Genomic DNA, 21326 nt, shown 5'->3' on the forward strand with positions numbered 1-21326 from the left:
GAGGGATGAGGCCTAGGAGCTAAAATCATGGAGAAGTGACCGAGTGACACGGGGGTTGCTGATTGGCTGCGCTGAGGGGTGGTGGACTGGGAGGGGTAGGGGGTAGGGTGGACGGGGAGGGATAGGGTGGTGGCTGGGGAGGGGGAGGAGGGAGGGGTGGATAGGGAGGGGGAGAGGGTAGGGGGGTGGCTGGGGAGGGGGAGGGGGGAGGGGTGGATAGGGAGGGGGAGAGGGTAGGGGGGTGGATGGGGAGGGGTAGCGTGGTGGGTGGGGCGGGGTAGAGCGGTGGACTGGGAGGGGTAGCGGATGGCAGCCGGAAGAGGAGAGATTGAAAGCTGGGGAGTTTTGGGGGGAGGGGAAAGGTGTCTGGAGGGGCAGCGAGGAAAACAGTGGTCCGGCCGGGTGCAGTGCTCGGAGGGGGAGTTACAGGGCGGGCAGTCGGGGTCTGGGGGCTGCTGTGATACAGTATTTTATGATAAATATGTATTTGGTCTTCTTCCCATCCCTGGCACAGAGCTCCTAAAACCTTTGGAACTTCCCCGAGCCGAGAGCCAGAAAGGTGTCTTTTGTTATGTTAACGAGGCGGCTTTTGGAAAGGTCCTGGGGAAGGCAGCTGGCGGGGAGGGGGAGGGGGGTGAGCCAGCCCTGTGGGGACGCGGTTGGAACTTTCAGTCCCCGCCCCCTTCGAGGAGTAGACCTGGCTGGAGTCTGCATCAGCTGGCAGTAGCCAGTGATGTCATCAACTATGCCTACGTAATGAAGCCTCCATGAAACTCCAAAAGGGTGGCTGGGAGGGCTGCTGGGTTGGTGAACACATGGAGATTTGGGGATTGTGGTGCACCCCGAGGGCACGGAGACTCTGCACCTCGTCCCCACAACGTGCCTCGTGAGTCATTTCCATCTGGCTGTTCCTGAGTGACATCCTCCCAGAACGAGCTGGTGATCTAGTGAGTACAGAGTTTCTCTGAGTGCTGTGAGCCGCTCTAGCAGATTGATGAGCCCAAGAAGGGGGTGTGGGAACCTCCTAGGTACAGCCGGTAAGTCAGGAGCACAGGTGACAGCCTGGAGTTGCCGTTGGCGGCAGAAGTAGGAGCGAGTGGGCGGTCACGTGGGCTGAGCCCTTCCCCTGTGGGGTCTGAGACTGCAGGTAGACCGTGTCAGAACTGAGGTGGATTGTAGGACACCCAGCTGGTTGTCTCAGAGAACTGCTCGGTGGTGGTGGTGGTGGTGGGGGAACCACACATTAGGCAGCATCTTAGCTTGCCTGAGGAAGTGCCATTTGAGACGGTGGCAGGTGGGAAGGTGTGGTCCAGGGACGGCCAAAGGGAGTAGGTACTTTCAGGGCCGCACTCAGAAGGAGGCCTGCCTCACGTTGGCCCCGGGAGTGGTGGTGGGTTGCATGGAGCTTGGGAGAAAAGGAGGTTTCCCAGGGTATTTGTTTAGTGCTGTGGGAAGAAGAGATCTGTTTTGGTATTGGGAGGCTGCAGAGAGACCCTGGGGGGCCCAAGGGAGGTTTTCTGTAGCCACCCAGGAGGCGGGCTATTGAAACAACAGGTGAGCCCCACCTTACTGATCTGGTGGTTGGTTGACCAACATGGTCCAGACGGGCCTCAAAGGCACCTTTCGGGTCTGTGAGCCCTTGGTCAGGAACTGGAGCTCAGACAGAATTTTCTGGACTCTCTGCTGCCTACTGGGACTTGGGGAAGGGCTGTGGGGATGCTGCAGGAAGGCAGCCTATGTGAGAGACAGATAAGGATGAGTCTGTTTGCTCAGGGACCTGCCGAGTTCCTCAAGAGCGTCTCAGCCTGACCGTGGTGGTGGGGAGAGGGGAGAGTGGCCGGGCCATCTAGGGAGGGGGTCAGTGGAGCACGGGTGTGGGACATCACTGGGAACACGCAGAATAGACTGGCATGAAGGGTGCCTGAAGCCCTGTGTGTTGGGCTCAGGCAGTTTAGGTGACTGTCACTTAATGACTATGGCATTGGGCAGGTTACTGTATCGTGCCCCCCTTTCTGTTTTCCTCTGTAAAATGAGCAGTCAGATGCTGATTTCTCAAGGTTGGTGGGAAAATCAGGTGAGCTATGACGTCAGTGCCCAGCAGGATCAAGGCACACAGTGGGAGACGGCACCTGCTAAAGCCTCCGGAAGTACCTCCAGGAGGTTCTGCTGAGACGGGAGGGGAGGATTGAGGCATTGCTGTGTGACCATGGAAAGGTATTTCCACCTGAAAAAACACACAGAGGAGGCGTGAATTTCACTCGAGATGTGAATGTGCACACAAACCCGCGCATCTGAGAATGCAAGCTTGATGCAGAGCACTTGGAGAAGATAAAAATGAAGTGGGGAGAAGTCTACACACAGCCATCTGGCCCTTTGGAGGAGACGGGCGACGTGTCCTTGGTGCAAGGGAACAGGCACGGGCTGTTCTGGGGCCATACTCTGGGCCGCACACACGGGCCCCAGCTGGCTGGCACCTGCCGGCTGCCTCATTCTGCTAAAAGCCGAGCATCAGACCTTTTCTGAAAGAGAGAAGAAACCAGAGAAGACCCAGTTCTGTAGTCCCACATTGGGTGGGTTATAACCTGGAGCCCACACGCAGCAACCAGAGCATTCCACAGAGTGACGGGGGACACGGCATGCTTCTGTTAGGCATTTATTTCTGTCTGTTGCAGACCTACCGGGACTCTGGACGTTTTCCTTCCAAACCTGAAGAAGTAGGACGTATTTGCTGGGTGCTTGCTCCTGTCCTCTCTTGTTCTCTCTTTCTCTCTCTCTCCTCTGCTCTCTCTTCTTCTTCTTTTTTTTTTTAATGTTTATTTTTGAGAGAGAGAGAGAGAGGGGGGGGCAGAGAGAGAGAGACAGAATCCCAAGCAGGCTCCAGGCTCTGAGCTGTCAGCACAGAGCCCGATGCGGGGCTTGAACCCACAAACCACGAGATCATGACCTGAGCTGAAGTCAGACACTCAACCGACTGAGCCACCCAGGCGGCCCTCTCTCTCCTTTGTCGAGACACATTTACTGCTGCCAGGTTCTGGCTGTGACACGGCACAGAAGATGTGGTCAGTGGCCATCGAGCTCACACTGGCAGAGTTGTGCTTTCAGGCCAGGCGGGGCACATTGGAAGAGGTCACACTGGGGATTAGGGAGGAGGTTGCCGGTAGGGAAGCCATATGCTGGGCCTCCAGCCCCGGAGCTGGGGCGGTCGATGCGTCTCGGGCCCACGTGTGTGCGCGTGCCTGGGAGGAGAGCGTTACCTGCCAGGTCTGCTGTAGAGAGAGTTTCCACTGCTGTCCAGCAAGGACCTGCCTTCCTACCCTGTGGAAGTGCCAGGATCCCGCCAGCTGGCAGCTCGTCCCCCGGGCCCTCTGCTACTTGAGTTCACTCAAAGCTCCTGGCTTCAACTTTGAGCTCTTCCTCTGTCAAGGCCCTGCGGGGCCTTTGGAAATGAAGACCGATCCCTGCTCAAGGGGGCTCCTCCCCCAGTCTGGGGGGTATGGCCCACGACTAGGTCCCCCCCAAACGAGAAAGAGTGGGAGGGTGCAGAGAGCTGGGCTCCAGGGAGAGAATGCGGTCTGGTGGTGGAACCAGGTGCTTCAGATGGAAGAGGGGACTGGTTTGCACTTTGCCTTGACGGATGAGAGGATTCTGACCGGTGGGGGGGTGGACACACACGAGAGGCATCGCCTGAAGGCACAGGGACTTCTGTCAAGTCTGCAGGTTGGGTACAGGGATCGACGGGGAGGAGACCACAAAGTCAGGTGGAGACAAAGGCTGGTGAGGATTCGAATTCCAGCTCCGGGGGCTGCCTTCAGAGCCCGTTGGTGAATAGCTGGACAGGGTGGACGCCTGTGGTTGGTTTGAATGGGATGCGGCCGACACGGCGTAGTACAAGGGGATCCGGCACAAAAACGGCTGCCTTCATTCGTGGGTCATTGTTTGAGGTCTACAAGGGCTAACTTTCCGTGGACCGCGGCCTCTCGCTCCTTCCGAGCCCGCATATGCCTCGTGTTGTAAGGCACTGTGGGCGCAGACTATTTCTGTGCTCCTTCAAACGCCCGTGTTTATTTTTAAACTCGGGCCTTTGTGAAACAGGGATGTATCCTGCGGGCTTTGCTTTTGAGTAAAAAGGTTCTCTTGGACTGATGGAACCAGCAAAAGATGTGCTCGATTTAAAGCTGTCCATTCTTTTCATTTAACGCCTCCACGCATGCATCCGGCATTAGAGGGAAGGCCACCGAGGCACTTTGCTTGTTTAAAAGAAAAAATCCTGGAAAGAGGAAACTCGCATGCCGTTTCCCACTTCCTCCACATGCACCGGCAGATCTGCGCCTTGAGCAGCGGAGCTCGGACAGGGAGGGCCCGCAGGAGTCGGAGGTCGGACAAGGTGGGCTGTGAGTCTGAACCCTGCTGTACCGCCCCCCCCCCGCCCTCCCCACTCAGCTCCCACCAAGAGGAGTCAAGGACGAGGGGCTTAGAATAGAATGTCTGTTATCTCTTCAGCATATGCAAGTTGTAACTGAAAAATTAACGAGAGTAACTCAGCGTCCAGGATGGGAGATTCAGCACACACGACTTCCCTCCGCCTTCCCTCCGCAGAGCCCATTAAAATGATAATAAAACGATTACTAGCAGCATAATCCTACGGCAGGGAACTGCAGGGAATTAGCAGGAGCTGAGAGATTGCAGCACATTTCCAGATGATAGAAAGCAGGCAGGGGAATGGTAATGCCAACGGTGTGTCAGAGGAGCCTGGGCGGGGGCTGGGGGTGGGGTGGGGGTGGGGGTGGCCAGTCCGCCCTGCAGACTCCAGAGGGCCTCTTGACCAAGCCCACAGGTCCAGCCCAGGGCAGGAATGGGAAGTCGTGCTAAAAGCTGGAACTTTAACACTTTTTTTTAAATGTTTATTTTTTGTGGGGCGCCTGGGTGGCGCAGTCGGTTAAGTGTCCCGACTTCAGCCAGGTCACGATCTCGCGGTCCGGGAGTTCGAGCCCCGCGTCGGGCTCTGGGCTGATGGCTCAGAGCCTGGAGCCTGTTTCCGATTCTGTGTCTCCCTCTCTCTCTGCCCCTCCCCCGTTCATGCTCTGTCTCTCTCTGTCCCAAAAATAAATAAACGTTGATAAATGTTTATTTTTCGAGAGAGAGAGAGCGCAAGCAGGGGAGGTTCAGAGAGGGAGGGAGACACAGAATCCGAAGCAGGCTCCAGGCTCCGAGCTGTCAGCGTGGAGCCCGATGTGGGACTTGAACTCATGAACCCTGAGATCATGACCTGAGCTAAAGTCAGATGCTCAACGGACTGAGCCACCCAGGCAGCCCTGGAACTTTCCTCGGCACTCCTACAGACACTGTGTTTAGTAGGAGAGAATGAGGACGAGCGAACTTACTGGCAGAGTCCAGGCTGGGGGTGCGGGCTGGTTGGTGTTGTGGGAGTGAAGTCTGCGCTGGTCTGGCGTGGCCCCGGGGCGGGTGGATGGTGTTCCAAGCCGTGGTACTAGGGGTGACCAGCTGGGGCGAGCATGTGGAGTGCCAGAGCATCAAGGAGTCAGGAGTCAGGAAGAGCCAGCGAAATAAACTTCTCATCAGATAGAACGGAGGCAGGATACTAGTAAGGCTCTGAGCGAAAAGCATTTGTTAACTATTGAAAACAAAAATTTCATATCCAGTGTGGTCTACTGAAAAACGCCCCCCCGCCCCCCGCCCCCGGTAGATATTCCATCCCAGTCTCTGCAACCTGTAGATGTGACCATGTATGATAAAAGGGTCTTTGCGGATTGGATTAAAGTAGGGTTTGGAGATGCTAAGCTGAGGGCTTTGAGCCTGGAGGAGGGTGGACATTGGTTCTTCCCCAGAGCCTCTGTGGGGCGCACGGCCCTCCTGGCATTGCAGTTGTAGCCCGGAGACATTGACTGCGGCCTTCTGACCTCTTCACTGTGAGAAAATAGGGTCCTGTTGTTTAAAGCCACCAAGTTCTGATTTGTTGCAGTGGCCCTAGGGAACTGACACACCTTGCCAAACCAGTCAGGTATAAAGGCAGTTACACTTAAAAAAAAAAAAAATTTTTTTTAACATTTATTTATTTTTGAGACAGAGACAGAGCATGAACGGGGGAGGGTCAGAGAGAGAGGGAGACACAGAATCGGAAGCAGGCTCCAGGCTCTGAGCCATCAGCCCAGAGCCCCACGCGGGGCTCGAACTCACGGACCATCATATCGTGACCTGAGCTGAAGTCGGACGCTCAACCGACTGAGCCACCCAGGCGGCCCTTACATTTTTTTTTAGTTTATGTTTTGAGAGAGAGAGAAAGAGCACGAGCATGGGAGGGGCAGAGAGAGAGGGAGACACAGAATCCAAGGGAGGCTACAGGCCCTGAGCTGTCAGCACAGAGCCCGACGTGGGGCTCGAACTCACAAACTGCGAGATCACAACCTGAGCCAAAGTCGGACGCTTAAACCACGTGGGCCACCCAGGCGCCCCATAAAGACAGTTACAGATGTGCAGGTCCTTAAGGTTTGCTTCCCACTCATTTTGAGTGTCCACACCAGCAAAACAAGGGTGAAAACAACCCTGAAGGAGGCAGTGGGAGGCAGAGAGATTTGGTGGCTTCCAGGAGTCCAGAGAAAAGAACTCCCAGACAGACGGCTGTCAGCAGGCCTCCGCAGCACCTGGTACAAGTTAGAACTGAGAGTCGTTGGTTCCAAGAATAATATCTTCAGGACAGACACTGAAATGGATTCCAGACGATGGACAGAACGCACAAGGAGCTGGAAGACAGTAGGGTTGTGGGGGATGGGCTATGTTTCTTTCTCTCAGTAGGAAAAAGAAGGCAACAGAAAACCCCACAAAAAAATAAAAACAGCCACCAGCATGTCTTATTCCAAATATGAGGCACACTAAGATATTGCCTGCTTTTATTAAAAAAAAATTTTAAGTAAACTCTATGCCCAACACGGGCTTGAACTCACGACTCCAAGATCAAGAGTCACATGCTCTACCCACTAAGCCAGCCAGGCGCCCCTATACTGCCTGTGTTTTGAACGGTTGGGAGAGCACAAACAAGCTTCTCTTTGACCTTGATTCTGGGAGCTTTTTTCCTTTGAGGAGCACTTGGCTGTTGACATTGGAACTGTACAGGAAGAAATATGAGCCTAGCACATTTCTTGGCTCTGCAGGGAACAATATTTGTATAGTCATAATGTTCTCTTTCTCAGGTGGTTACATCGTACTCTCGTGTTAATTTATTGACTTAACGCTTCCGGGTACTGGCCGTTCCATATAACTTCTGGTTGACCTTTTTGTAAATAAGGCTGGAATCTGAGGTCCACTCGACCCATGGAGCCTCTTTGCTGGAAGAGTTGGAGAACTGAATTGTTACCTAGGAATATATCATGCATGGGGAGGGCAGAGGCCTCCCGTGCAAGAGTGGTGGCCCAGTGCTGAAGGGAGGGTGGCTCCTTACTGTGCTGGGCACCAGGCCAGCCACCCAACGTGCCCGTGGGGCCTCCTGATCCTGTATTGCTGAGAGCGGCCTGGTGCTTTCCGGAGCAGGGGCCTGTGGGCGGGAAGGAATGTTGGGGGGCGCTTGGGGGCTGACTTGTGGGTCTGCGGGTCTGGTACAGATGGGAGAGACCTGAGCTTATTTATGTACCGACAGAAAGGATCCAGACACAGAAAGACGCTATACTCATCAAGTTTGGCGTTTCCCAGTCTTTTTTCACGTCACGGACACATGGCGTGTATCTGAATGGCACACGGGTAAAAGGGCGAGGCCAGTGATGGTCAGAAGTGACCCCCCCGGGCATTCCAGTTGTCCCAGGCTCAGCTCTGCACCCGGAGGCTCGAGGAGATCTCCTTGTCAACAGGCTCTTTGCTCTTAGCCCAAGGACAGGCGAAAGGCGCTCCTTTCTTCAGATACCTTCTGCATATTTGCCGTGTGGCAGCTACTGGGCCCAAGTATGCAGGTGTTTCGTGACCACCCGGAGATGGACGCCCTCGGGATCGTACGCCGCACGGTCATTTGCAAGCCGGCTCAGCGTGGCCGTGGCCCGTTGGAGGACACGGCTCGCAAGGAGGCCGAGGGCCCCGGCTGCGGGGTGCAGCAGGTCCCCGGGTCTCTGGCTTGCCGGTGGATCTGCTGGGGGGAGTCCTTGAACAGGGCTGCCGGGGAGCTGCTGGCAGGAGAGATGCCGGCAGAGATCAGCCGGGGCACCTGGGCCCCAGGTACAGATGCCTCTCGATGCCCTGGAAGTGAGCGTGTGGAAACAGTCCCTGGAGAAGAACTGGGAAGGAGCAAGCCCCTGCTAAGAGGGGCCTGGTTCTCGAGTAGTAACCGGACACGGACACGAGGCTGGGGTGGGAGGGGAATCTGAGTGCCTGCCCTACAGGGTCCCTGGCAAACACCTCTGGTGGCCACACCTGAGTCCCAGTACCCGTACCCTCGGGTGTCGGCTTTCTGTGCTCCGTGCTCGCCTGGAGTGGGCGCGGTGAGCGCGGTGGGGGAGGGTGGTACCGCATTCACGTCTTGTCCCCCCGGCCAACTGTTGGATCTTTGAAGGGCTCTACGAGCGCAGCGGAGTGGACGTGTGGGTGACGCGGGCTCCAACAGCCCTGCCAGCTCCCGGCCCCCTGGGTTTTCTTTGGGGATTCTCCACGAAACCCGCAGGGAGGGTGGTGCACCTGTCCTGCAGGCTGGCTCCCTCCTGCAGAGCTTTGTCCTCAGCAGCTGTCCCAGGGCTGACCCCAGGGACCAGAAGAGGCCTGTTTTGGGGCCCCACCCCTGTCCTTTTGAACCAGACAAGCTGGTTTACACTTTTGCCCTTGACGATTGTGGGACACAAATTGTGGGGTTTTGCCTTGCTGGGCACGAGTGATAGAATTTCCACGTCACATCAAAGCCAAAGAATGTAGTTTAGCAAATGTTTTCGACCTGCCGCACGCGTGGGACTGCAGCAAAGCAAGGGCTGGGGGGGGGGGGGGGGGGGGGAGGTGCCCTGTTCCTGTGCATCCATGTGTCCGAATAAGCTCCTGCGGCTCTAGAACAACGGGTTTATTTTTATTTTCTAGATTTTCTTCCCTCAAGACATCCAGTGCTTCAGCCTTGTAGTTAAGTTCTGAAGGTGTCACTTTCTCCCGTGTGTGTGCACACACGGGGGCCTTGTTCCTGCCCCCAAGGGACAGATCCACCCCACCCCTACTGCCCCTCCCCCTTCACCCACCCCACCCCTCCCCAGTCCCTTTCCCCTCTCCCTCCCCCTACCCCCACTGCCCCTCCCCCTTCCCCACAACCCTTCCCCTAGTCCCCTCCCCTTCCCGTTCCATTCCCCTTCCCCCCCCACCCCTCTTCCCCACTGCTTGCACCCCCTGGGTGCACCTTCAGTGTCCTTGGGCACAAAGGGAAGTGGCTGTCCAGCCATTCCCGCCCGGGGGCCTGGGAGAGCAGGGACAGGTGTCCCCACGTCTCATTACTTCCCCGAGACAAAGGGCAACTGTTCAGCCCTTCCCACCGCTGGAGCTGGTAACTAATGTACCTTGTCTTTGGCTGGAATCCTATCAATCGTTGAGGCCACCTTGGTGAAATCCTGCTGATTAGAAAGCTATTTGGCAGTTTTATGTGACTTTGATCAATAAGGATAAGAGAAAACAGATTTTTCTTTCATAAATACTGCCTGGAAGGCCAAAATCTTTCAATAGATGAGGTCCACGGGGAAGATACAAATAATAAATGAGTACTTCCTGGTCACGAGGTTGGAAACCAGTGAGTTAACTGTGAGGTAGAATCAAGCCCAAATAATAACGAAAAAATGAGGGCTCTGGCTTTTTCTAGAGCAGCCCGTGGTTTGGGAGATACTCAGCCAAACATCTGCGGGCTCAGAGGGCACCTTGGGGGCTCAGTTCCCTTGGTGCCAAATTCCCAACCAGCTTCTGTCATCTCTGTCCCCTTGCTATCTAAACTTTTTTAAAAACCACTTTGTTGGTGGGGTGTCTGGGTGGCTCAGTCTGTTAAGCGTCCGACTCTGGGCTTCGCCTCAGGTCATGATCTCATGGTTTGTGAGTTCAAGCCCCAAGTTAGACTCTGTGTGGTGCAGAGCCTGCTTGGGATTCATTCATTCATTCATTCATTCATTCTCTCTCTTCTCTCTCTCCCCCCTTCTCTCTCTGCCCCTCCCCGGGTCATGCTCCCTCCCGCGCCCCTGTAAATAAACTTAAACCAACCACTTTACTGAGGTATCATTGACCTGCAAGAAACTGTACATATTTAATGTATACAACTTAATGAGCCTGGAGATACATACACACCATGGAACTGTCACCACTATCTGTGCCATAAATATTTCCATTCCTTCCAAAAACTTCTTTCTTCTTCATCATCATCATCCTTATTATTTGTGTGTGTGTGTGTGTGTGTGTGTACGCACACTAAGAAGTTACCGTAAGTCTACCCTCTTTGCAAATTTCCAAGTATACAATGTCATATTGTTAACCACAGGCACTGTGCTGTAGACAGTTCTTGCCTGGCTCCATCTGTCAGCTGGTGCTGGGGCCCTCTCACACCTGTCTTATTTGGTCCACGTGGTTGTACATTTGACCTTTGGCTGGGGAAGCAAGAGACACCATTGCACATTGTGTGCAGTCAATAAACCTGTTCTCTGTCCTGCCAGAGAAGACTCCACGTGCATAGCCACCATGCCACAGTCTTTCTCCTGTGCACACAGGTGCTCCAAACACAGACAGGTAGGAGCTCCCTGGATTCTGAGGCAGTGGCCGTGACTTGTTTCCTGGGGGTATTCTTCGTGCCCAGCCCAGCCCTCTTACGTAGCTGCAGAGTAAATATTTGTTAAGTAAATATGTATTTATATTAGCATTCGTATTTGTAAGAATGGGAGCACAGTATGATGCTGTTTTGTGACCTTGTCTTTTCTCTCAATACTGTGTCCTTAACATCCACAGTCCTAGTATTGGCTAGCTTTTGTGGGAGTCCTGGAACCTATAAGGTTGTTGGGTTTTTTTCCTTAATTTTCTTTTCTCTTCTTTTCTTTTCTTTTCTTTTCTTTTCTTTTCTTTTCTTTTCTTTTCTTTTCTTTTCTTTTCTTTCTCGTTGTTTGTTTTGTTTTCTCTGAAGCAAGAGATTTTGAGTGACATTCAAATCCTCCAAGGTCTAGATAGTTCTGTTCGGAAGGATCTGGGACTCTGCCACAGTTGATGGCCTCCTGATTTTGTAACTTCTGGGTGTAAATCATTGAACTGTGATGAAATAGAGAATGAATCATAATGGATAAAGAAAAAAGGAACGTCTTTCCATCTTAGTAAGTAGGCGCTTACGGCTTGTAAAGGTTGAATGGTATTTGTTGCATGGATATGTGGTTCTTTAGTTAGCGAGTGCCTTGCTCTGGAGCCTGTGGATTATTTACGAGGTTTTTGGCATGTCTGCGTGTTTATTTTCATTTTCCATAGACAGTACTTCAGTGGCCGTCCTTTTGCCTGAGTATCTTTGCATACCCTCCTTCGTCGCCCCTGAGCAGATTCGTAGAAGCGAATGCTTGGCTCCTGGAGTGGACAGTTTTAAGGCTTGGGCTGCATGGCGATAAATCTCCTTCCATCAAGTTATACGCAAAAGAGACAGGTGCATTCCACTCTGACAGCCTGGATTTTTAACACAATCTTTTATTGTTTTTAAATTTTTTAAATAAGTTTATTATTTTTGAGGGAGCATGAGCACAAGCAGGGGAGGGGCAGAGAGGGAGAGAGAGAGAGGGAGACACAGAATCCAAAGCAGGCTCCAGGCTCTGAGCTGCCAGCACAGAGCCCGATGAGGGGCTCCTTAACCATTTTTAGGTGTGCAGTTTGGGGGCGTGACACACGTTCATTTTGCTACGTGACCGTCACTACTGCCCATCTCAGAACTTTGCAGCCCGTGATTGATTTTTTTTCCCCGTTCTTTCTAATTTGTAGCTGAAAGGCTCTCGTTTTCGTTCGCTGTGCCTCTTTGACCGAGAAGGTGTAACTTGTTACCACGCGCCGTGGACGCATGTCTCTTCGGGCCGTCTTCGGTCCTCCGTGGAGCCATTCGATGCCGTGGGCCATCCCGCCTGGAACCTGTGCCCACGGGCGTCGGCCTTAGCCGCCTTCTTCTCTGCTTTCGTCTGTCCCTCTCTGCTTGCTCAGCTTCCGCACTTCACCTGCCCGTCAGCGTGTGCTGTTCAGTTTCCTCCGCGCCTTTGCGTGGTTCTCCACCTGCTGTCCCCACCCCATCCTCCTGAGGACACCATTCCCCACCCCTCCAGCCCCCCAGGGGCCGTGCCTCACACTCTGCAGTCATGGTAAAATAGGATAAAGTTCACCATTTTAACTATTTCTAAACGTATTTGCAATTCAGCGCCATCAAAAACATTCACCGTGCTCTGCACCTGTCACTACCATCCGCCTCCGGGACTTTTTCATCTTCCCAGATAGAAATTCTGCCCCCAGTAAACAGTAACTCCCCACCCCTCTCTCCTCCCAGCCCCTGGCACCCACCGTTCTACTTTCTCTCTTGATGAACTTGACTTTTTGATTCACATAAGTGGAATCATACAGTTTTGTTTTGTTTTGTTTTGTTTTGAGAGAGAGGGAAAATGAGCAGGGGAGAGGGGCAGAGACAGGGAGAGAGAGAATCCCCAGCAGGCTCCATCCACAGCACGGAGCCTGATGTGGGGCTCGATCCCACCACGCTGGGATTGTGACCTGCGCCGAAATCAAGAGTCAAATACTCAACCGAGCCACTGAGGCACCCCACAGTTTTTTAGCGTGTTGCGTCTCGCTTAGCATAACGTTTTCACGACTCGTCTGTGTTGTAGCATGTGTCAGGACTGCGTCCCTTTTATGTCTAAATACTGTTCCGTTATATGTTCATCCACTCATCTGGTGGTGGACACTGGGCTGCTTCTTCCTTTGGGCTGAGGCGAATAACGCTCCTGTGAACACTGGAGTACGAGGGTCTGTTTGAATCCCTGCTTTCCGTTCTCCCGGGTGTGTGCCTAGATGTGGAGTTGCTGGGTCCTGTGATAATTCTACGTTTAACTTTTTGGAGCAAACCTTTTTCCACGTGCTCTGCACACTTTGTGAATAAATGGCGAAAAAAGAGATGGCAGCTGAGACCTCCCAGGGCACCAGGCTGAGGGACTGTGCTGCGCGGGGACCCTGAACGTGGGAGTCTGCACGAAGGGTCCAGGCAGGGGCGGGGGCAAGACCTGGTTCCTAAGGCTGCACAGCTTGGCTGTGTGATTGTCCGTCTGTCCTTAGTTTACTCTTCTGAGCAGTGGCTTCTGTGTCTCTAAGGAAGGTGGCCCCCGAGTGCTACTTGCCGGGATGAAATACCAGAAGCGAGGACAGTTGCCGAGATGAGGGGACGGGAGGGCTGTGTGCTCTGGGCTGTGGGTCTCCGCTTAGACTGTTGGGCCCTGCTGGCAGGCACCTTTGGCCAGGAGCAGCTGGGGCATTTCCAGCTGCAAAAGGGAGGTTCTAGAAGGATCTGGAGCTCTCCTCTCCTTGCGGCTCAAGCCTCCACACGATGGTCAGAGTAACTTTGAGGCAAAGTAAGAAAAGTGGAGGTGCTCCCTGAGCACTGGGTGCTTCTGTCGGTCTCCCTCCCCAGGGCACAGGGATATGCTGAGCTGTAACTCTGTCGAGGCCACTCCAGACCAGCAGAGAATGGCAGCGCCCGGAAGGGCATCTTCCTAGCCTTGAGATGAGGCCTCCCCACCGTCTACAGGTTGGCCTGCGTGTCCCCAGGTTGCCTTATGGAAAAACCATTGGCTGCACTGTTGATTGAACTCCTTTCTTGGCGCTCTCTAAACCCTGCCTCTCTGTTTTCCGTGTTTCTAAAAGCACGCAAAAAATTCTCCTGTTAATAAGAGACTTTGAAATAGGCAGTCTGGCTCCTTCCTTGGCCACCAGCAACCAAGAAAGGCAGTGGAGTAGGCACACCTCTGTCTCCTCGGGGTGGATGTCCACAAGTATCCTTCTAGAATGTGCTAAGTATCTGTTAGCCTCTACTCCCACCCACTAGGATGACTGTAATCAAAAAGGCAATAACAGGTCGCCTGGGCGGCCCAGTGGTTCCATGCCTGACTGTTGATTTCGGTTTAGGTCATGATCTCACGGTTCTTGAGTGGGAGCCCCGTGTCAGGCTCCATTCTCTCCGCAGAAGGCTCTCTGAATTGCAAGCTCTCTGCTTGGGATTCTCTCTCTTCCCGTCTCTCTCTGCCCTTCCCCTGCTTGTGCTCCTTCTCTCTCTCTCTCTCTCTCTCTCTCTCAAATAAATAAATAAACTTAACAACAACAACAAAAACGATTAAAAAAAAAAAAACACCTGAAAAAGGCAGTAACAAGTGCTGGGCAGGAGGTGGACAAATCGGAACCCTCCTACGCTGCTGGCGGGGGCCGCAGGATGGTGCGGCCTCTTGGAAGTCAGCCTGGCGGCTCCTCAAAGAGTTAAGCATAGCGTTACCCTGTGACCCTGCAATTCCACTCCTAGACGCGTATGTACCCAGAGCCAAGAACACATATGCGCGCGTAAACGTAGGACGCAAGCAATGCCTAGCGGCGTTATTTATAAGGGCCGAAAGGTGGAAACGGTGCAAATGCGCATCCACCGATGAACGGGGAAACAAAATGTGTCCGTATCCATACAGCGGATGAACGTTCAGCCAAAAAGACCAGTGAAGTATTGATGCTACGATATGGGTGAACCTTGGAAACACTGTGCTCCGTGAAAAAAGCCACACACCGTATGATTGGATTCATATGAAATGTCCAGAACAGGCGAATCCATGGAGACAGAAAGTAGATGAGCGGTTGCCTGGGGCTGGGAGGAGGGACAATGGGAGACGTGAGGACGGGATTTGGGGGGAGGGTGACGGAAATGCTCTGAAATGAAAGAGCGGTGATGCTGTACAATCCTGTGAATCAGCTAAGACCCCTGGAACTGTGCACAGGGGGAGTGTTATGGTGTCTGAATTACAACTCGATAACAATAACGTAAAAACTATCCGTTGTTTATATGAAATTTAAATTTAGCCAGAAATCCTGTATTGTGTGTGTGTGTGTGTGTGTGTGTGTGTGTGCACGCACGTGCACGCGCACGTGTGCTTGCCAAATCTGGCACCTCTATAATTGCCACCTGTTTTTCTAGACACAGTTTTTTGTAATACACGAAATATCTAATAGCCTGAGAGACCAATTGATAGTGTAAATGGAAACATCACAAATGTGCTTTTGAGGTATATCTGCACCTTAATTTTATTTTTTAATGTTTAATGTTTATTATTATGTTAAGAATAATGTTATTATTAATGTTTAACGTTATTTATTTTGAGAGACAGAGTCCGAGCGGGGGAGGGGCAGAGAGAGAGGGAGACACAGACCCTGAAGCAGGTTCCAGGCTCTAAGCTGTCAGCGCAGAGCCCGAGGTGGGGCTCGAACCCACAAACTGTGAGATCATGACCTGAGCTGAAGTCAGACGCTTAACCGACTGAGCCACCCAGGCGCCCAACCCCCCAGTTTTAATGTTATTTATTTATTTGTTTGTTTGTTTGTTTTTAATTTTTTTCTAATGTTTATTTTTTTTTCTTTTTTCTTTTCTTTTTTATTAAAAAAATTTTTTTTAAACGTTTATTTATTTTTGAGACAGAGAGAGACAGAGCATGAACGGGGGAGGGTCAGAGAGAGAGAGGGAGACACAGAATCGGAAATAGGCTCCAGGTTCTGAGCTGTCAGCACAGAGCCCGACACAGGGCTTGAACTCATGGACTGCGAGATCATGACCTGAGCCGATGTCGGACGCTTATCCGACTGAGCCACCCAGGCGCCCCTAATGTTTATTTGTTTTAAGGAAATAGAGATAGAGCACGAACAGGGAGGGGCAGAGAGAGAGACACAGAATCTGAAACGGGCTCCAGGCTCCGAGCTGTCAGTGCAGATCCCAACGTGGGGCTCGAACTCACAAACCACGAGGTCATGACCTGAGTTGTAGTCGAACGCTTAACTGACTGAGCCACCCAGGCGCCCCCCCCCCCCAGTTTTAATTTTAAATAGGAGCGAATCCTGAGATAACAATAGCTTTTTTCCTCCCAAACCCGAATTCAGAGGAGTAGCCACACATTCAGCGAGGGTTGGCTTCTTGAGCTGCTCCTCGAATACTGACTTTGCTACCCAGGAACGTGAAGGGAAAATGATGAACCATTCAAGCAGTTTGCCAGGACTCAGACTAATTGACCAGTAAAGGAGAAAACCAGTCTCAGACTCCTACGTTTTTTAAACTTGAAAACGTTTTTTAAATTGTGAAAGCACACAGTCACTCATTTTGAAGATTTTTTGTTGCGTTTGATGATCACAGGAGAGACAGCTAGGTTCCGTTTGGGCGAGCGGAGCTAAGGTGGAAAAGGGATCACGTTCCCTGCATCGTTATATTCAGAGTCAGGGGACTCGTCCCAGGTCCCACGGGCAGGGCCAGCAGCCCCTGCTCCAGGGCCCTCGCCTGGTCCCCCTCCTGCCTCGTAGGAAGAGAGACCACCCAGTCTGAAGTTTGAAGGAGCCCCTCTGCTTTCTCAACATTGTCCCCTGACGGGACAGACATGAGATAAAACCCAACGCTATTATGTCCCTGAGACAAATGAAGATACTTAAATCTTTTCAGTCCACCGTTCAGATATCTGTCATTTTGCTTTCCTTTCCCAGAAAAGGTGGGGCGCGTGGTAGCTCTCAATAGACGTGAAACCAAATGGTTGTGGGGTGACCCCGAGGACTTTTTTTGAGCTCCAGGACTTCGCTGCTGCCTCCCTGGTTCCGTTGTCTGTGTCCTCCTTCCTCCCTGTGGGCGTTCTGAGTGCTCTCGTCGACCCAGTGGGCTCCCCAGCGTAGTCTAACCCCGCAGCGTCACCCCGAAAACGGAGCCCGTCGGCCTTCCAGCGTCTCGGCCAGATGGTCCGCGGGCAAGGTGCTCAGCACAGTGCGGACATCCCTCAACTGCCCCAGCCAGAAAACTCGGCCTCCGGGGCGTCCTTCTCCCTGTTTTCTTCCACATTTGATGTTGAAACAAAACTGAACCGATAAACAAACAAACAAACAAAAAACCCAAAGCAGTGGTATCGCAGTTTGAATCGGGTACGGTACAATTCAGTTATATAAAATACACGATTCATTGATTTTTTTTTTTTTATATTCAGAACTGGTACAGACATCCACACCATCTAATTTTAGAACATTTTTATCCCTCCTTAAAGAAACCCAGAACCCATGTGGGGCACCTGGGTGGCTCAGTCGGTTAAGTGTCCAACTTTGGCTCAGGTCAAGATCGCACAGTTCATGGGTTCCAGCCCCGCGTCGGGCTCTCAGATGAGATCTGTCAGCACAGCGCCTGCTGCAGAGCCCGCTTCGGATCCTCCGTCCCTCTTTCTCTCTCTGCCCCTCCCCTGCTTGTCCTCCCTCCCTCCCTCCATGTCTCTCTCTCTCTCTCTCTCTCTTTCAAAATAAACTTTAAAAAATGTTAAAAAAAAAAAAAAAAAAGGAAACCCAGAACCCATTAGCTGTCACTCCACATTCTCCCCATTTGTACTATAGACCAATAAAAAAGCCCTCAGCATTTAAAATTGAGAACGCTGTTCTTCCCGTCCTTTAAGAAAGATCCCATCTGCCGTGATCGGGCATAATGTTGCCAAGTCATATCCTCATACCAGGTGTGGCGTGCAGCCTCCTGTATTTTGTTTCCATCGCGGTGTAATATGGGACTCTGTGCGCAGTTGCATTATAGCGAAGGGAAGAGAAACTGCTGCTTCGGCAGTATTTTGTGCTCTCCTGAATTAGCTGTCCCAGGGTTCATTAATCGTTAGGACTTGGGCAGCTTGCCACCTGGCTTTTTAGAAATCATCACTTGGATGTATTCCGATTCTTGGCTTGGTGTTCGCAGTACATGAATCACAGAACTCTGCTTTTTTGTTTAGAACTCCCTTTTCTCCTGATAGATTCAGACGGGGTGAGTTTTGATAGCACAAATGCTCCCTCGGTATGCCACATAACGGAATAAAATCACGAATACGTGTTAAAATCCTCAGACAGTGTTACCTTCCAGAGACAGAATGTGAACAGAAGGTGCCCATCGATGCGAAGGCCAGTTTGCAAGTGGGGGTCGCTCGCTCCCGTGTGGTTCCAGTGACGGACACTCCTGCACTCACAGTTCCCAGGTGATGTCCAGCAGTCTGGGGTAGAGAATACCATTTCTTTTTTTTTGTTTTAATTTTTATTTAAATTCCAGTTAACATACGGGGTAATATTAGTTTCAGATACACAATAGAGTAATTGAACATTTCCATGCACCGCCTAGTGCTCATCACAAGTGCACTCCTTTTTTTTTTTAATGTTTATTTTTGAGAGAGAGGGAGACAAAGCACGAGCAGGGGAAGGACAGAGAGAGGGAGACACAGAATCGGAAGCAGGCTCCAGGCTCTGAGCGGTCAGCACAGAGCCTCGTGCAGGGCTCGAACTCACAAACTGAGAGATCATGACCTGAGCCGAAGTCAGACGCTGAGCCAACTGAGCCGCCCAGGCGCCCCTAGTGCACTCCTTAATCCCCATCACCTATTTTACCCATCCCCTCACCCACCTCCCCTCTGCTACCCAGTAATTTGTTCTTTAAAGTCAGGAGTCTGTTTCTTGGCTTGTCTCTTTTTCTTTGTTTATTTTCTTTCTTCAGTTCCACATATAAGTGAAATCGCATGGTGTTTGTCTTTCTCTGACTTATTTCGCTTAGCGTAACACTCTCTAGCTCCATCCATGTCATTGCAAATGCCAAGGTTTCATTATTTTTTGTGGCTGAGTAATACTCCGTTGTGTTTATACCACACCTTCTTTATCCGTTCATCTGTCGACAGACACTTGGGCTGCTTCCATAGTTTGATAATGCTGCTGTAAACATTGGAGTGTGGGACGCCCGGGTGGCTTAGTCGGTCGAGCATTCGGCTCTTTATTTCTGCTCAGCTCATGGTCTTGGCGCCCGTGGGATTGAGCCCCGTGTTGGGCTCTGCGCTGACCGTGGAGCCTGCTTGGGATTGTCTCTCTCTCCTTTTCCCTCTGCCCCTCCCCTGATTGTGCTCTTTCTCTCTCTCTTTTTCTCAACAACAGCATTGGAGTGCATGTGCCCCTTCAAATCAAGCATTTTTGTATCCTTTGGATAAACACCTAGTAGTGCGATTGCTAGGTCGTAGGGTAGTTCATCAGTGTCTTTGAGTTTTCAGAGAGGTGTTTTTGTTTTTTTTCTTTTTTTCCCAACAGTTCTTTAACGAGATTTATTTCTGGGGTATCATCATTTTTGTCAGTTTTGCCTATGACACATTTTTAAAGTCAATTTTTTCAGTTATACATACAAAAAAGTGCATACATAAATTATAAGTATAAAACCCAGCTCAGGGAGTTTTCACAAAGTGAGCACAACCACACATCCATCACCCAGATGAAGATAGAGAACATCTCTTGCACTCCAGAAGCTTCTCTCGTGTCCCTTTCAGTTGAGAGCCGAGTGAGTTTTGTTGTACTTTCTGTCTTAATCCTGCCCTTGGTCTTGTCTTCCCATAACCTGTTTTCCTGCCCTGCACCCCAGAGAAGCTCCCCACCCTACCCCATGCACATATTTGACTCCCACACCAGCTCTGCTTTTCTGAAACTCTGCCTCTTCTCCTCACTGGCGAGATCCCCACCCCCCGCTAGGGACCACCACCCCTCTCGGAGACTCCTGACCCTTCCCCAGAGTGGGTCCGATTGTCCCTCTGGGGCAGCCCACAGCCTGTGAACCAGTCCTGGAACTTGGTCAACCCCACATCACAGGGGGACCCATCGAGAACGTGTGCGGAGAGCCCCGGAAAACCGTCAAGCCCTCGGGGATATAAGGCAGTGTTGTGTTATTAAGAAAGCCTGCCAGCATTCATCAGGGTCACTTGCCTCATCTCTGATGTAAATGTGACCCAAAAAGGGAATCCCCAGTCGGTGGAGGAGGAGGGTTTGTGACAAATGTGACTTACATGAGATCTCTCGTTTATCAGGTTTGTTAATCCGGGCAGTTTGGGGGCAGGCAGAAATAACTTGAATAGAATGGGTCCCCTGTGACCCGCTTGTCAGTGCTCAGACCAGGCGAGGACACAGACTTCTGGCTAGCGTCAGCAGGCGCACGTTCACCCCAGGGAGCCCCTAATCCTTTGTCGTCATGGGGTAACGGGGAGCGAGTCCCATGCCCCACTGATGAGCGATTCCGCCTGCATCATGCTTAATTCCTCAGACTTCTGTTTCTTCCTTTTTAAAAAAAAATTTTTTTTTTAATTTTATCTTTTTAATTTACATCCAAATTAGTTAGCATACAGTGCAACAATGATTTCAGGAGTAGATTCCTTGATGCCCCTTACCCATTTAGCCCATCCCCCTCCCCCCACCCCTCCAGTAACCCTCTGTCTGTTCTCCATATTTAAGAGTCTCTTGTTTTGTAGCCCCCGTTTTTATATTATTTTTGTTTCCCTTCCCTTATGTTCATCTGTTTTGTCTCTTAAAGTCCTCATGTGAGTGAAGTCATATGATGTTTGTCTTTCTCTGACTAATTTCACTTAGCATACTACCCTCCAGTTCCATCCACATAGTTGCAAATGGCAAGATTTCATTCTTTTTGACTGCCGAGTAATACTCCATTGTATGTATATACCACATTTTCTTTATCCATTCATGCATCGATGGACATTTGGGCTTTTTCCATACTTCGGCTATTGTCGATAGCACTGCTGTAAACGTTGGGGTGCATGTGTCCCTTCAAAACAGCACACCTGTATCCCTTGGATAAATACCTAGCAGTGCAGTTGCTGGGTCATAGGGTAGTTCTAGTTTTAATTTTTTGAGGAATTTCCATACTGTTTTCCAGGTGTCTGCACCAGCATGCATTCCCACCAGCAGTGCAAAAGAGATCCTCTTTCTCCGCATCCTCGCCAGCATCTGTTGTTGCCTGAGTTGTTAATGTGAGCCATTCTGACAGGTGTGAGGTGGTATCTCACTGTGGTTTTGATTTGTATTTCCCTGATGATGAGTGATGTGGAGCATTTTTTCATGTGTCGGTTGGCCATCTGGATGTCTTCCTTGGAGAAGTGTCTGTTCATGTCTTTTGCCCATTTCTTCACTGGATTATTTGTTTTTTGGGTGTTGAGTTTGACAAGTTCTTTATAGGTTTTGGATACTAACCCTTTATCTGATGTGTCATTTGCAAATATCTTCTCCCATTCTGTCGGTTGCCTTTTAGTTTTGCTGATTGTTTCCTTCGCTGTGCAGAAGCT

The 21326-nt window shown here is 51.4% G+C and overlaps 1 protein-coding gene across 3 annotated transcripts in view; it reads left to right on the forward strand.

Annotated features, from left to right (window-relative positions):
• The window catches only part of HOMER2 (homer scaffold protein 2), a 106752-nt gene that overhangs the window by 30686 nt on the left and 54740 nt on the right, over positions 1 to 21326 (forward strand). Inside the window, exon 1 of one of the 3 annotated variants that reach the window (XM_040493528.1) lies at positions 815 to 947. The exons of the other annotated variants lie outside the window; for them this stretch is intronic. The gene's annotated coding sequence lies outside the window, so the exon portion shown is untranslated. Of the gene's footprint in view, positions 1 to 814; positions 948 to 21326 lie in introns of those variants that run through there. 3 annotated transcript variants of the gene reach the window in all.

The sequence above is a fragment of the Herpailurus yagouaroundi genome, unplaced genomic scaffold, assembly GCF_014898765.1.
Source record: "Herpailurus yagouaroundi ecotype Mexico unplaced genomic scaffold, PumYag 185, whole genome shotgun sequence".
Lineage (NCBI taxonomy): Eukaryota > Metazoa > Chordata > Mammalia > Carnivora > Felidae > Herpailurus > Herpailurus yagouaroundi.